General features: G+C 43.3%; 1 long non-coding RNA gene across 1 annotated transcript in view; it reads left to right on the top strand.

Moving 5' to 3' along the window:
- The window catches only part of LOC103170389, a 29781-nt gene extending 17849 nt beyond the window's left edge, over window positions 1-11932 (top strand). Inside the window, exons 4-5 of the long non-coding RNA XR_486140.2 lie at window positions 2503-2607; window positions 10815-11932. This is a non-coding gene — a long non-coding RNA (uncharacterized LOC103170389). The remainder of the gene's footprint in view (window positions 1-2502; window positions 2608-10814) is intronic.
- Window positions 11933-16884: the final 4952 nt, after the last annotated feature.

Here is a 16884-nt window from a genome sequence, read left to right as displayed (position 1 = left end):
CACTGTTTCCAAGAGCCATTGTGGCTGGATCCAACCCAAATATGTTAGACAACCGAAGGAAATTAATTGTGTTGTCTATTTCAATAAAAGAGCCAAAACAGCAAAGCCAACATAAACAGGCTCTAATAGTAATAGCCAATTTAAAGGTTCATTAACAAATGCCGGTGGTAGCACTGTAACACTCAACCTTTCATCACCCAGATGTTAACCGATAGAACTGAAGTACTCCAGGGAAGTGAATCCTATCATACCACATCAAGGGCCAGGGGGCTGAGAGAGAGCGTTTCTCTCTGATCTCTGTTTTTAGCATGAAAGTCCAAGCTGTCAGGGGAACCGATCGATGTAATCACGCCCCAGAAGTTAAGCAACTTTCTCCGGTTTCTATTTCCTCTCTGCTCTCGGCACATACCCTTTGTCATGTGCTCCAAGAGGCACTTGTATGCAGGGAGCGTGTCTACCAACCCTGTTATAGTGGACTCTCCCAAGTGCTTAGTACGGTGTTCTGCATGCAGTAAGTGCTCGATAAATACCATCGACTGATTGACTGAAGGGACTAACACTATATTCAATTCTTCTGATCAGGTGATCAGTCCTGAACCCTTCCCGAGGCTCAAAACTTTTTTGTCACTTAAGACGGCCGACTCTTTTGTCGTTTTTCTCATCTGTCTTTCCTTCTTTTGTTCTGACATTATTATGCTCCTGATTATGGGTAGGCAGTGTGGCCTAGTGAAAAGAGCACTGGGCTAGGAGTTCAAGTTTGAGTTCTTGCTCTGCCGCTCGTGTACCGTATGACCCTTGTCTCGCCACTTAACCTCTCTGGGCCTCAATTTCCTCATCGGTAAAATGGGTGGGTCAGAGTGTGTGCCCAGTATGGGATGGGGACTGTGCCCAATCTCAAAAACCTCGCACCTACTCCAGAGTTTAGCACATAGTAAATGCTTCATAAATTCCATTATCATCATCATTATACATTTTTTTTTCCTTTTCCTGTTTCCTCTTTCTGGATTTTAGGTATGTTCTGGGCTATAGGGCTAGGCTCAAGTCTTGTTGAATTTGCTCCTTTCTTTGGAGATGGGATTTAAAAAAAATTCTGATAATAATAATAATGTTGGTATTTGTTAAGCGCTTACTATGCGCCGAGCACTGTTCTAAGCACTGGGGTAGATACAGGGTAATCAGGTTGTCCCACATGAGGCTCACAGTCTTCATCCCCATTTTACAGATGAGGGAACTGAGGCCCTCAGTTAAGTGACTTGCCCATAGTCACACAGCTGACAAGTGGCAGAGCTGGGATACATGGGTGATCAATGGAAACCACCAGAAGCATAGCAGACATGGTAGCATGGTGTTTAACAAATAACAAATAACATCATTATCAAATCTGGGACTTCATATGGTTATAAAGTGGAGATGATTGAACAGATGCAAGCTCATTCATCCTCCGATCAACCTCGCCAGACAGGCAGATTAGTAGACCTAGAGCTCCTTGAGGGCAGGAATTGCATCTTCTAACTCTATTGTACTTTCCCAAATGCTTAGTACAGTGCACATTATTCAGTGAGTGCTCAGTAAATGCTGTGGATTAATCGTCTCTGTTCCATGGATGAAAAAAGAGAGTCCCAATAAGATTAGACAATAGGATGAGTCAACAGCATGGCATGGTAGATAGAGTATGAGCCTGGGATTCAGAAGGTCATAGGTTTTAATCCCGGCTCCACCACTTGTCTGCTGGGTGACCTTGGGCAAGTCACTTTACTCCTCTGTGCCTCAAGTTGCCTCATCTGTAATTGTGACTGTGAGCCCCACTTGGGACAGGAACTGTGCACAACCCAATTTGCTTATATCCACCCTAGCACTTAGTACAGTGCCTGGTACATAGTGAGCACTTAACAAATGCTATTATTATTATGATTATGATTATTAGTGTCTATACAGAGTGCACCACTGGGTCATTGGGAAAGCATGAAAGAGAACCCTTGATTTCTCAATCCAGGATGCCATACAGTCCATGAGACCACACTGCCTTGAAGTAATTATGTTGCTAGTAAGAGAGCATGGAAGGGAAGCCCCAGTAGTAGAATAGCATGACCTTGGCCTTGTATTAATTAATCAAGTGTGAGAGTACTAATGAAACAGCCGTGCCAACCACAGGAATCACCCAGAGGCAAGAATGAGGCTGTCAGAAATTGATAGGAACCATGTCTTCCAGCTAAATGGCTCAATCGGAAATGGTGCATAATTTGAAATTAAAACCCCAAAGATATCCATCCTGCAAAGGGTGAGAAATCAGCCCAATGATAGGTGGGCTTGTCATTTTAGAAATATGGGCTGTTTTCCTGACATTAAACTCAATTTCTTTCAAGGAAAAATGAAATCCCATTTGAGCTGACTGAGGCCTGGGTTTTATAAAGAAACCCCAAAGTGAACAAAACTCACCTGGTTTCCAAGTTCAAGCTCACTGAATTGAGTTTCTCCTTTTTCTCCCATATGCTATCCTCACAGACACATCAAAAGGCCAGATCACAAATCCTACCACATGGACGAGGCCTGGGTCTGCCTTTCCAGGGAAACAGATGTGTCCGGGCTGGACCAACTCCTGAGAGCAAAGTGAGACATCGTGTCCAGTTACAATTTCCATTTGTAGTGTATAATTATGATAGCAATAATGATAATAATAATAATGATGATGATGGCAATTTTGGTAATTGTGAAGCACCTACTAGGTGCCAAGCACTGAACTAAGCACTGGGATAGAGAGAATACAATCAGATCAGACATAGTCCCTGTCCCACATGGGACTCACAATATAAGGAAAAGGGAGAACAGGTATTGAATCCCCATTTTACAAATGAGGAATCTGAGGGCTAGAGAAGTTCAATGACTTGCCCAAGATGACACAGCAGACAAGTGGCTGAGTCAGGATTAGAATCCAGGTCTTCTTCCTCTCAGGCCTGGGATTTTCCTCTATGGACCCCTCTTAATGTCTACAAAAGCAAAAACACTGTTTCCAACCTTTTCCTCCTCCATTGTCATTCTTGGGGTGTGGAGGGATGAGGAATCTCTCTGTGCACCTCGAGGATTTTCTTCCTTATCCAGGCTGAAGTGGGATTTCTGTATTTGCCAGAGAGTGGCAGGATCTGCCCTTGAGCATGCTTGGGGGAACTATTCCCAATCCACCCAACCTTCCCTGATTTTAATGGTTGACCAGCTAATGGACCAAGTTAATCAGATCTCCATGGCCTCATGACTGCTGGAAGGCAGCCCCCAAAAGAAGGGGGAAGGAAATGGGAAGAAGATGGAATGTGTGTGTGTGGGGGGGGAGAGAGAGAGACAGAGAGAGAGAGAGAGAGAGAGAGAGAGAGAGAAGAAAAGTGGGGGAGAGAGCCAAAGAGAAACTGGTTCAAGGAAACTTCTCTCCCACTCTTTCTGTCCCTCTTCTCCCTCCCTCCAACCCCCACTACCCCCACCACTTCACAGAGTTAATTCAGAGTGGGTTGATTGTTTCTCCAAGGCAAATAAGCAGTAAGAATCAAGAGCCTCATTTCATCAATTCCCATATTTCCAAAGTTCAAAGCAGCAAAAGTGGAGCTCTGGGAGTTTGAGTGAAGGTCTCAGCCTTTGAGGGAATCAGAACTGAAATTAGGTATTATCCCAAATTTTCTTCCTCCTTTGTGTTATCCATGAGGTTATGGATAAGTCTGCTGTTACTGGCTGACAACACTTTCTTTAATCAATTTCTTTCTATCCCTCTCTGGACTGGAAGCTTGTTGTGAGCAGGGACCATGTCTACCAACTCTGTTGTACTCTCCCAAGCGGGTAATACAGTGTCTGGCACACAGTAAGCACTCAGTACCATTGATTGGACTGAGAAAGACTTTGCTCCCAAATGATGATGGCAAAACAATTCCTGTACTTGGAAGGACTTTCAAACGAATGCCTGACAAGTTTAAAGCCCACAGTCTTGGAGGAACTTGACTTTTTAATCAGTTTCTTCTCTGGATTATCAGACTAATCTTTTCTTTGACTAAAGAAAGAACATCTGATTTTAGAATTGTTCCTAGTATGTTTTAGAGGAACTGATTGAACCAAGAACATAATCAAGGTTCAAAAAGTTCAATCAACTAGAAATACAACAGGGTTCAATCCATTTTATGCAAACATTTGGCTTTTCCACAGCCAACTAAGCCCATTAACTAAAAGTACACTTTGTTAGTATGAGTAGAGAAGCAGCGTGGCCTAGTGGAAAGAGCTGGGGCCTGGGAGTCAGAGGATCTGGTTTCTATTCCTGGCTCCACCACTTGTCTGCTGTGCGACTTTGGGCAACTCAAATTCTCTGTGCCTCAGTTGCCTCATGTGAGAAATGGGGATACCTGTTCTCCTTCCTGCTTAGACGGTGAGCCCCAAGAGGGATCTGATTATCTTGTACCTGACCCAGGTCTTAGAACAGTTCTTGGCACATAATAAACACTTTAAAAATACCATTATTATCATTATTATTATTGTTATCAAGTGCTTACTGTGTTCAGAGCAGTGTATTGAGTGCTTGGGTCCCGATCACCTGGAAGAAACCACTTCCTCTTGAAGTGATTGTCGCTCAGGATTCTGCTGTTGCAATCCATCAATCAATTATATTTATTGAGTGCTTACTGTGCGCCGGGCACTGCACAACACAACAATATAGCGGGCACATTCCCAGCCCACAACGAGCTTACAAATTTTCCAGGGAACATTATATAATAATAACATTCATGATAATCATAATAAGGGTGGTGATATTTCTTAAGCACTTACTATGTACTAAGTGCTGGGGTAGATACAAGATCACCAGGATGGACACAGTCCCTGTCCCACTCAGGGTTCACAGCCTAAGTGGGAGCGACAACTGGTATTAGTCCCCATTTTAAGGATGAGGTAACTGAAACATAGAGAAGTTAGTTGATTTCCTCAAGGTCACACAGCAGACAAGAGGAAGGGCCGGAATAGAACCCAAGTTCTCTGACTTCCAAGCCCATGCTCTTTCCATGAGGCTCCGCTACTTTTCATTCAGTAGTATTTATTGAGTGCTTACTATGTGCAGAGCACTGTACTAAGCGCTTCTCAGTGAGAAAAATATAACTGCTCTTAAAGGCACTTTCTTAACTACCTCTGTACAAAAACACTTCCCCTGCTCCCTCAGTCTGAGGCTGGACTAAAATAGCCTGGTCATCGGCTGACAAGAGGTAGTGACCCATGGGAGAGATGCCTCTCTGGTGCTGGCAGAAGGGTCAGTGACAAATTTGCCTAAAGTGAACCGGCTCTTAGCGGAGAAAGCTCCCTCCTCCCATTTCCAACTCCCTTTGAGCACCTCAATCCCTCTCATCACATCTTCTTTCCTCTCTTAAGGATGATTCTCTAGGCAGGAGCATCTTGGGAACACAAGGGGGATGAAGAAGTAAATGAAAACATATACACTGAGTTGAGTTAGCTTTTGAGGACACCTGGAAACTCATATGCAGGGTAAAGATTTATGAGACCCTTCCTCTTTGTCTACCCCCTGCAGGGTGGAGTGTATTGTTTGGGACTCCTATTGCACACGTGGGTGATTAAAAAAAACAAAACAGGAGAATGATGGTGGAGAAGACATGAAAGCCTAATGTTTCTGGCAACCTTGAGGGTTACTTTCCTTTAAGGGAGTATCGTGGCAATACGATCCAGGTCACTGCACATGTCCCAAGAAATCTCAGCTCATTCCTTTAAGAAACTCTGTGAACAAAACCAGCAACAACAGTAAGGTACATTTGGTTCTACTGGACTGGGGTAGGAGTCCACTTTCTTGGCAAAGACTTCTCAGATGAAGAGTAAGCAGAAAAGCTTCTAAAGGAAAAATCTAACCCATCATTCCACTTCTTGTGCCCCCCGCCCCCCGCCCCCCCCCCCCAGCTGATCAGGACCCTTTGTAGATAAACAAAAGTCCAAGTCAGGGAGAAGAGAGCTCGGTGACATTTCCAGTGGAGGAAAAACATGTTCCTAATGTCCTGAGGTCAGCAAAATCCAAATTGTAGGCTTTGGGGCCCTGTTGGTTTCCTCTTAATTTTTAAACCGTGGTGTACCGGGAGGAAAATTTCACCCATATGTTTTTGATTCATTTAAAGTTAAGTCATAAAAATGTGGCTTTTTAAGATGGTGTATGAAGCTTTATGAGCAAGGATCCTTATCGGTTTTTAAAAATATAAATCCGGTTTCTTTGAAATGGTGGGGTCATGTTATGCGAGAATCAACGGAGGTCAAACTTCAAACGAGTTTGCATTCTTTCCAAGACCCTGAACTCACTAAATTCAAATTCACTTCTAAGCTTGGCCAGCGTGTTCTCCTTTGCAACCATTGATGACTTGGCAAGATCCTAATATAGAGTCCCAAAGTACAGTCCCAACCCATTATAAGTCAGAAAATGTTCCTTATCTCTGGACTGTTTTGAGCCAGCCATTGGCTCCTGAGCATTCAGTTCAATCAGATGGTCTAATTTCCCTAACAGAGGCCTGTATCATCTCTGTGGTACAGGTGACTAGTTAGTTTACTTTTGTTGGCTTACACATTGGCAAAATAAGTAACAGCATGGATTAAACTGCACCCCATGGGGTTTGGGTGTTGGAAGTCTAACCTTCACTCATTCAATCGATGGAATTTATTGAGCCCTGACTGGGTGTCAGTGTATTGTGCACTGTACTGAATGCTTGGGAGAGTACGATGCATTAGAATTGGTAGAAAATGACCTCTGCCCTCAAAGAGTTTAAAATTTAGTGGGAGCTAAGACCCAATTTCCATGACCTATCTTAGATCGCTTAGCAAACGGCACAGGGCATTAGAAGAAGATGCACTTTGTTTTTATAATCCGAGGCCTTTTTTTTAATGGTATTTGTTAAGCACTTACTATGTGCCAGGTGTAGAGTCAAGCTAATCAGGCTGGACACCGTCCATGTCCCAAATGAGGCTCACAGTCTTAATCGCCATTCTACAGATGAAGTAACTGAGGCACAGAGGAGTTAAGTGACTTACCCAAGGTCACACAGCAATCAAGTGGTAGAGCCAGGATTAAAGCAAAGGTCCTACTGACTTCCAGGCCGGTGTTCTCTCCACTAGGCCACCATGCTTCTCACCTGACTAAGCTTGCTTTATTTTTCACCAGTAAGACTATACATTTTGCTAATGAACTTTGTGGCATGATGATAGTTAAAACAAAATTATACTTCTCAGTGTAAATGAACAACTTATTTTGAACTAGGCAGTAGCCTTCATTTTTTGGAGTGGAGTCATTTTGAGGCTATTTCCCATTCATTATAGAGAATTAACAAGGATCCAGGCTAGTTTCATTTGTAATTTTAAATTGGTGGACCTCTTTGGTTGCCATTTATGCTTAATTCTTGCTTTATACCTCTAAAGGGCTAGTGAAATATCCTTTTTTTTTCAGAGAGAACGATGAGTCCAGCTCTCCCATGCTAGAGCTCCTATGGGCAGGGCTCTTGTCCATCAACTCTGTTGAATAGTACTTTCCCAAGCGCTTAGTACAGTGCTCTGCACATAGTAAGCATTTAATAAATACAACTGATTGATTGAGACAGTTTTCTTTAAGGTACAAAAGGGTGCCTGACATCATTACAGGACTCTCCTTCTTAGACTTATGAGAAGCAGCGTGGCCTAGTCAAAAGAGCCCAGGCCTGGGAGTCAGAAGGATCTGGGTTCTAACCCCAGCTGCACCACTAGTCTGCTCTGTGACCTTAAGCAAGTCACTTCACTTCTCTGGGTCTCAGTACCCTCACCTGTAAAATGGGGATGAAGACTGTGAGCCCCATGTAGGACAGAGACTGCGTCTAACCCAATTACCTTGTATCTACCCCAGCACTTGTGTCTGGCACATAGTAAGTGCTTAACATACCAGAGTTATTATTAATTATCAGACTGTGAGCCCCATGTGGGATCGGGACTGTGTCCACCCCGAATGTCTGGTGTCTGCCTCAGTGCTTAGTTTAGTTCTTGGCACATAGTAAGATTCCACGGGACATGGGGTCACTGATTCATAGTGGACTGCTGACCTGAAAGCTAGGAGTTCTAGTATTATAGCCCCAGCGATGGTCCTCTCTACCCTCAGTGCCTCTTTAGTTGAATTTTATTTTACTTTATTTTATTTTGGTATTTTTTACACACTTACTATGTGCCAGAGACTGTACTAAGCACTGGGGTAGTTACAAGCTAATCAGGTTGGTCGGGTCCATGTCCCACATGGGGCTCATAGTATTAATCCCCATTTTATAGATGAGATAAATGAGACACAGAGAAGTTGTGACTTACCCAAAGTCACACAGGAGACAAGTGGCAGAGCCGGGATCAGAACCCAGGTCCTTCTGACACCTAGGCCTGTGTTCTATCCACTAGGCCACATTGCTTCTCAGCAGTATGTGATGAAACGGTGAAATGTGGTTAAATGCCTCACTAAGGTAGTCAAAAGTTACTGCCCTATTCTTCTTCTACACGGACAGACATAAACTTGATGGAAATGGTCTCCCCTCTAGCTAGCATATTTCTAGGCCCAAAGCAGAGAATAGAACTCAGTGATTCTCTGAGGAGAAATGCTAATAAAGTGTTGGCAACAGAAGACCGTGCTTTGAAATATTTGGCTTTCAAAGATGACTTTTTCTCCGTAAACCGGTCTCAGATACTGAAAATGATCCTTTCTTTGGTATCATTATTATCTGAAAGATTTGCCTGCTGCCTTTTAAAACTAACTTTGTTGTTTCCCTGAAGGGATCTCCAGCAGCTTAACAATGAAGCAACACAGTGAAGGCTAGGATTTCCAGTTTGGAAAGAAATTTTGGAAGTGATTAAGAGCACCTGAATACTTTTTCCTTCACAGTAGGTAGAAGGATGTGCGGTTGCCGTGTGTGCGACAAGATTGAGTATTCAAACCTCATCCATTGCAACTTTAAAGTCTAGAGGAAAGCCCTATATCAGGTTGATAATTTAGTGGGACAGAAAATAATTTCTCAAACTATAGCCAACTCCCTGTCATAAGGGATTTTCTTTGTAACTGTTTTGCTCAAGAGTTGATTTGTTCTGAGAAGGAATGTTTCATCCATGAAAGTGTCCTTTCTTACTTCTTCAAACCTCTAAGCACCAGAATCACCCACTCGTCTGAGAAAAAACTGCTTTAGAATCAAACACAGATAAAGCCAATTAAGAAGCTAGCTATCAGGGGCTCGGATTTTCAAAGAAACAATTTTTGGACCCCACTGGGCCCCGAAGAGATTATTCTTTGTCAGAAATCGTTGTCGAACAAAAGCCAAAGATTCAAGCTGAGCGGACTGGAGACTTATTCGGACCAATCTGGATAACCAAGTAGTACTGAGTTTGATGAACTCGGAAAGACAAGCGAGCCAGCCATTTGGGTTAGGCAAACCTTTCTGAGGGTTATCCCAGCTCACCTTTGTTCCGGTCCAGATTTTCAGCCATTCTCTGTATGCAGCTATAGAGTGGACGGTATAGCCAGTTGGCTCTGTTTGTGTAACATGCCTGTTAACCACCATCCCAATTTGCCTCCTACACAGCTTTGCAATATGTCTCAAGATTTGCCAGTGAAAGGTGCTATGGAAATGGAAATGGATCACTGTCATTATAAAAATAGAATGAAGATTATTACCAGTTCTAGCTACAACTAGACTACAACTACAACTACAAAATATTGCTGCTGTTCCTGTGGCTTTGCCCACTCTAGTTTCATTTTTTTTTAATGGTATCTGTTACTCACTTACTATGGGTCAGACATTATACTAAACGCCAGGGTAAATACAAGATAGGTTGGACACAGTTCATATCCCACATGGGGCTCTTATTTTTCATCCCCATTTTACGGCTGAGGTAACTGAGGCACGGAGAAGTGAAGTGACTTGCCCCAGGTCACATAGCAAACAAGTGGCAGAGTTAGGATTAGAACCCAGGCCCTCCTGATTCCCAGGCCCGTGGTCTATCCATGTTGATTGTTTTTTGATGTTGGGTCTGTATCCAGGCCCCAGGCATTTCCACCTCTGCAGGCTCCTGTTTATTCCAGATATTCCACTCTGCCTCAGTCACCTCATCTGTGAATGGGGGATTTAAGCTATGAGCCACACATGGGACATGGACTGTGTCCAACCTGATTAGCCTGTATCTCCCCCAGCATTCAGTACAGTGCCTTGCACATAGTAAGCGCTTAACAAATACCATTAAAAAAATCAGAGTAGGGAATGGGGTACTGAAATGATAGACTTTCACAGACAAGCAACTTGTTGTCAGAGCTGCAGAAGCCCTTTCTAATAATTATTTATTTATTTATATGTCCTCCCTGCTCTTACTCCTTAAGGTTTATGGACCATATTTCAATCATGTATGTTTTCCCCAGAATTTACTACATTACTCAGTATATTGAGAAGCAGCATGGTTTAGTGGCTAGAGCGTGGGCCTGAGAGTTAGAAGGATCTGGGCTTTAATAATGGCTCCACCATTTGTCTGCTGTGTGACCTTGGGCAAGTCACTTTTTACTTCTCTGGGCCTCAGTTCCCTCATCTCTAAAATGGGGGTTAAGACTGTAAGCCCCATGTGGGACATAGACTGTATCTAACCTGATTAACTTGAATCTACTTCAGCACTTAGTACAGTGTCTGGCACATAGTAAGTGCTTAACGAATACCATAAAACACTTGCTCTGTACACAGCGGATGATCAATAAATACTTAATCTTATTAATATCATTAACACCTATGATGCATGACATCTGACTTCCTGACAAGTTTTATCATTATCCTTTACAGACAGCATCAGATATCAGGACGGAATCACAAACAACAAAGTTATTCTCCTATCACTGACCCACTGCCCACCATAACACAACTGCTATGGGTTGGATATGTGAAGAGAACAGTTGACAGAAGGCTATCCAGGCAGCTACTGCACGATGAGCTAAAATTGGAAAATTGAAAGCAAGGAAATCGGAAGAAATGTTTAAAGGCTGTAGAAAACAGAACCTCAGCCAAGGATACATCAAAGCTGAAGATTGGGAGTCGATTGCCATGCTGCTATCAAGAAAAAGGAGCTCTTTTCAAGAAGAAACTTTGCCAGGTTCTTGAGACCAGGAAGCAAATGCAAAAAACAACACTAGGTGCTGCAAGCCAGTATGACCGTGCTGCGAGGGACAGTATGTGTGTGCACAATATCGTCGAGACCGAGGAGGTTGCTTTGTCCATTCCAGATCCCTCCCTCCCTTCCCATCCCCTCCACAAGTATAGATGCATATCACCATCAGTAATATTTTCTTTGAGCATGAAGGATATAAATCTATGTGTGTGTATGTGTTTTGGGGGGTGTTTCTAACAACAGAAAATGCGTGTTTCCTCTATAGGCTTCTGCATATTTACAGATTTATTGTTGGCTGCGTTGTGGACACCCGAAGTGTGTTCTGGTGCCCATACACTTCTCGCACTTACACACACAAACATCCTCCATTTCCTCCCTTGCACCCCAGTTTCTCTCCAGAGCCACTTTTTTATCATTAGAAAACAAATAGGCCTCCCTTGGCTTTAACGGAGGAATTGACACAGTTCTGGCCTCTTGAGCTGCCAAGAGCCAGCTAAACACACACCTCTGAGGTCATGCTTACCTTTTGATCACAGCATTTGCAAAATATTCAAAGCCCTAGGAAGAACTGTAAAGTTTAAGGAACATTTGTAGGATCTGTCAACCTTCCAAGCTTTATTGACTAATGGGAATACTTTTGTGTTCTTTTTCCCTTCTATTCAACCCAATTGGTGGGGTATGGACAAGCTCTTAGACAATTAGAATTCCATCATTCAGATTAATAAACTCATAAAACACCACAGATTCTGGGCCATTTTTTTTTAACCCAAACCCGAAGTCTTTTTGAAAATTCTGCTTGCAGTGGTACAGTGGCTTGAAACCCCTTCTGGACAAACAGGCTAATACTCGAAACATTCATTTTACCCAGGCAATTCATCTATTCAGGGTGTGGGGGGTGTGGGTGGGGGTGGAGGGGGGTGGTTATTGTTTTACTTGTTTACAACTAGCTTTACCCAATAGTGGGCTATGGGAAGTATTTGCTTGATCTGAGTGAGCTTGTAGCAGAAATCTAATTTCAATGTCATTTCTTTCTCCCCCTGACCTTTTTCTAACTGGAAAAGGGGAGGGGGTGAGGGAGCTGCCACTTCATTTTATCAGGTTCAAGCTATGCTTCATCACATTGTCTAGTGAAATGAATAAATTAGGTTTTTCGTTTCATGCGCTGGATTATGTGTTTTATATATTTCCATACTTTTAATTTAGTAGGGCAGTGCTTTCCATTAGAAGATGGGTCTCATTACAAGAAATGTTATTATGGAACCGTGTGCATTAAGTTTAATTTTCACTCAATTTCAAAGGAATACTTGGGAGACCAGTGCATTGAAGCACAAGATAATGATTAGTTGGGGTTCCTTTTAAACAGAAGAGCAAAATGTGAGAAAACTGAGGCCTCTGGGGCAAATAAAACAATCAGATCGCCTGATGAAATGACCGAACTGCTCTATTTTAGCCTTCCTGTCTTCTTTTCATGGCTACTTCTATTTTCTTGCTACAGCAGAGGAGGAAGGAAGGAAGGGAGGTGTGTATATGTGTGTGTGTGTGTGTGCGCGTGTGTGTGTGGTGTGTGTGTGTGTGTGTCTTGTAGGTCGGGGCGGAGGAACGATCCTGCTAGAATTTGAGTTCTAAAGCCGACTCCGCCACTTTTCTGTTTTGTGATTTTGGGCAAGTCACTTAAAATTCTCTGGGCCTCAGTTCTTTCATCTGTAAAATGGGGACTCTATGCCTGTTCTCCCTCCCCTTTAGATTGTAGGCCCCATGTTGGACAGGGACTGTGTTTGATCTTATTGTATTGTACCTACTCCAGTGCTAAGTAAAGTGCTTGGCACCTAGTCACCTCTTAACAAATACCACAATTATTATTATTGCTATTATTATTATTATTATTACTAATTGTAATGAGAACATTTCCAAGATCTTGGCTTGTGAAAGGGAGATCGGCGCAGAACCGGACTAACTCCTGTGTGGAGCTTTTTCTGCCAGGACTTTCACAGTTGCAAAATGTGAAATGTGAATGTCAAATATTGACCTCCTCGGTCATTAATTGGCTCCCAACACATGGGCAAGGGGCTAATCGCAAATCCACCTAAACACTGTAGAAAAAGCAGATCTTTGGTAGCCAGCTGATCAAGTAAGAGTAACTCCCTAGCTGACCTCCATGGCAATTCTGAAGGCCAGAAGGTAGGTGTGAAAAATGTAAAAATGTGCTGTGTGCATCCAACCTGGTCTCTTCCACTCAATCGATTAATGGTATTTATTGAGCACTTACTGAGGGCAGAACACTTACCGTTTGCAGAGGACTGTATTGAGCACTAGGGAAGTACAATACAACAGAGTTGGTAGACATGTTCCCTGACCGCAAGGAGCTTATAGGCTCAGTGGAAAGAGCCTGGGCTTGGGAGTCAGAGGTCATGGGTTCTAATCCCCGGTCCGCCACTTGCCAGCTCTGTGACTGGCCAAATCACTTAACTTCTCTGTACCTCAGAGATCAGTTACCTCATCTGTAAGATGGAGATTAAACCTGTGAGCCCCACGTGGGGCAACCTGATCACCTTGTATCCCCCCAAAGCACTTAGAACAGTGCTTTGCACAAAGTAAGTGCTTAACAAATACCACTATTATTATTATTATTATTAAAGGACTTCTTCACTGAAGACTTTCCATAGTCATGCAGTTCCTTAACTCAGAACCTTGCCATTTTGACCAAACGAATGGAGAGTGCAAATCTCCCCACCTGAAAAGAAAGGGCATGAGAAACTTCGATGTTCTTCTTTCAAGTCCAAATGCAGGGAGAATTAGGCTCATTGTATCTTAACAATTGATTTGTAGGCACTGAAATTTTCTTCAATAGACCTATGTCTTCATGAGACCTTGCCTCATGAATCTCCCCATCTTCTTATTCATGCCATCCCCTGAACCACCTCAGCATTCTCATCTATGAGGTGAGATCACCCGTTCAATCATTTGTTCTTGATGTATGCGTCCCCCTTGTGCTTATTGTCTCCAATCATAAATGACTGACGATCCTCAATCCAGGTCTGGAGACTTTCATTCTCTCAGCGTGGCCTAGTGGAAAGAGGATCAGCCTGGGAGTCAGAGGACCTGGGTTCTAATCTTGGCCCCACCACTTGTTTTCTGTGTGACCTTGGGCAAGCCACTTAACTTCTCTGTGCCTCAGTTTCCTCATCCCAAAATGAGGATTCAAGATGTGTTTTCCCTCCCAATTAGATTGTGAATGCCATGAGGAACATAGACTGTGTTTAACTGTGTTTAATCATGAATCTACCCCAGTGCTGAATACAGCGCTTGGCACATAGTGGGTACTTAACTATAGCGCTATTATTATTATTATCATTATTATTAGCACTATTAAAGTTGTTCTCTGAGAAACATGCATGGGGATCACTGGGTAAGGCAAAAGGCCATTGGTGCAGGAAAGTGCTCCCGAAGACTTAAAAAACTACATGTTGAATTTGCTTCCTTTGGTTCCCAGAATTCTGTTTTTCTCAGAAGCAGATTGAAGTTGCTAGAGTATGAGTTATTCTAGAGTAAGTATATTATACCCACTGGGTGCACTGGTTCCTGCAGTTTCTGACTCTGAGTGCAGGCCTTGGGTCAAGGTCATCAATGCCCGGGGCCCAAGTGGAATCAGATGGGATTCAGTAGTGGAGCTGTAAATTTCTCCCCTCAATCTCATCGGGAGCAGTCCTAATTCTAACCAGGAGCAGGGTCGCAAACCTAAGTGACCTTTCCAGAGTTGCCAAATCTTTAGCAATGGCTTGGCCTGTGCGAAGGCTGGCTCCCTGCTCATCACATCTCCTCTAGGAGGCCTTCCCTGACTAATTCCCCCCATTCGCCCTACCTTCTGTATTGCCTCTGCCCTTGGATCTGTAGCATGGTGTAGTGGATAGAGCACGGGCCAGGGAGCCAGAAGGACCTGGGTTCTAATCCCAGCTCCGCCACTTGTCTGCTGTGTGACCTTGGGCAAGTCACTTTGCTTCTCTGTGCTTAAGTTCCCTCATCTGTCAAATGGGTGTTAAGACTGCGAGCCCCACGAGGGACAGGGACCGTGTCCAACCTGATAACCTTGTATCTACCCCAGTGCTTAGAACAGTCCTTGGCACATAGTAAGTGCTTAACAAATACCATCATCATTATCATTATTATTATCTGTACCCCTTAAGTCCTTGGTATGCACCCCACTCACAGCCCCATCTGCAATTTATTCTAATGTATGCTTCCCCCTCTAGATTGTAAGCTCCTTGAAGGTAGGGATCATGTCTCTTAACTAACAGACACATTCCCTGCCCACAACAAGTTCACAGTCTAGAGGGGGAGACAGACATTAATATAAATAAATAAAGGACAGATATGTAAATAAGAGCTGTGGGACTGGGAGGGGGGATGAATAAAGGGAGCAAGTCAAGGTGATGCAGAAAGGAGTGGGATAAGAGGAAAGGAGGGCTTAGTCAGGGAAGGCCTCCTGGAGGAGATGGGCCTTCAATAAGGCTTTGAAGGGGGAGAGGGTACTTTTCTGTCGGATTTGAGGAGGGAGGGCATTGCAGGCCAGAAGCAGGATGTGGGTGAGAGGATGGCGGTGAGATAGATGAGATTGAGGCACAGTGAGCAAGCTGATGCTGGAGGAGCAATGTGTGTGGGCTGGGCTATAGTAGGAAATCAGCAATGTAAGTTGGTGGGGGTGGGGGGTGGGCAGTGAGTTTCTGTTTGATGTGGAGGTGGATGGGAAACCAGTGAAAGTTCTTGAGGAGTGGGGAGATATGGAGTGAACAGTATTTTAGAAAAATCATCCGGGCAGCAGAAAAACCAAGTCAGTAGTTAAGACAGGATGTCTTAACAAGTCTTCTCATTTGTATTGCTGTCTGTCTCCCCTACTCTAGACTGTAAATTTGTTGTCTGCAGGGAATGTCCCTGTTTATTGTGGTATCGTAATCTCCCAAGTACTTAGTACAGTGCTCTGCACACAGTAAGTGCTCAATAAATACAATTAAATGAATGAATGAAATGATAGGTGCTTGGATCAGCATAGTAGCAGTTTGGATGAAGAGGAAAGGGCTGATTTTAGCAATGTCATGAAGGTAGATCTGACAGGATTTGGTGACCGATTGAATAACTTTGTTGAATGAGAGAGATAATACCTAGGGAACTGGATTGTGGGATAGGGAGGATAGTGGTGTCGTTTAGAGTGATGAGAAATCCAGGGGAAGGATAGGGTTTGGGTGGGAAGATGAGGTGTTCTGTTTTAAAAGCCAAAAAAAAGGTTTATCTTAACCTCCTGCTGCCGCTGGACTGAATGAACCAGTGGTCTGGCCCAGGCCTTATGTTTTCAAGTTTTAGTACAAGCATTTTCAGGTATCGGACCTCTGCTACTGGCTAAAGCTAAGGAGATTGAAGCATTGAAAATTACAGTAGGCAATATCTTCTTTGTCTGCAATTTGCAAAAGCAGGATCTGGCAAGGAATTCAAAGATCTATTTCTGCATAATTTCAGTTGTATTCCCAAATAAGTCTATTGGCATGGCTATGGCTTCTTCAGCTTGTTTCCAAAGCACTGTATTATATGCTCTGGTTTCTTTGCAAGTGACGGGGAGAGGTTCCAGTCTGTTACAGTATACTTAATCTCTTGTTATTAGAGTATAAACCATACACATACACATACACAAGCCACAAGCAGGGGAATCAGTCAGTCGATGGATTGTATTTATTCACCACTTACTATGTGCAGAGTACTGTA

The sequence above is a fragment of the Ornithorhynchus anatinus genome, chromosome X5, assembly GCF_004115215.2.
Source record: "Ornithorhynchus anatinus isolate Pmale09 chromosome X5, mOrnAna1.pri.v4, whole genome shotgun sequence".
Classification (NCBI taxonomy): domain Eukaryota; kingdom Metazoa; phylum Chordata; class Mammalia; order Monotremata; family Ornithorhynchidae; genus Ornithorhynchus; species Ornithorhynchus anatinus.
This window is presented reverse-complemented; position numbering and strand designations above follow the sequence as displayed.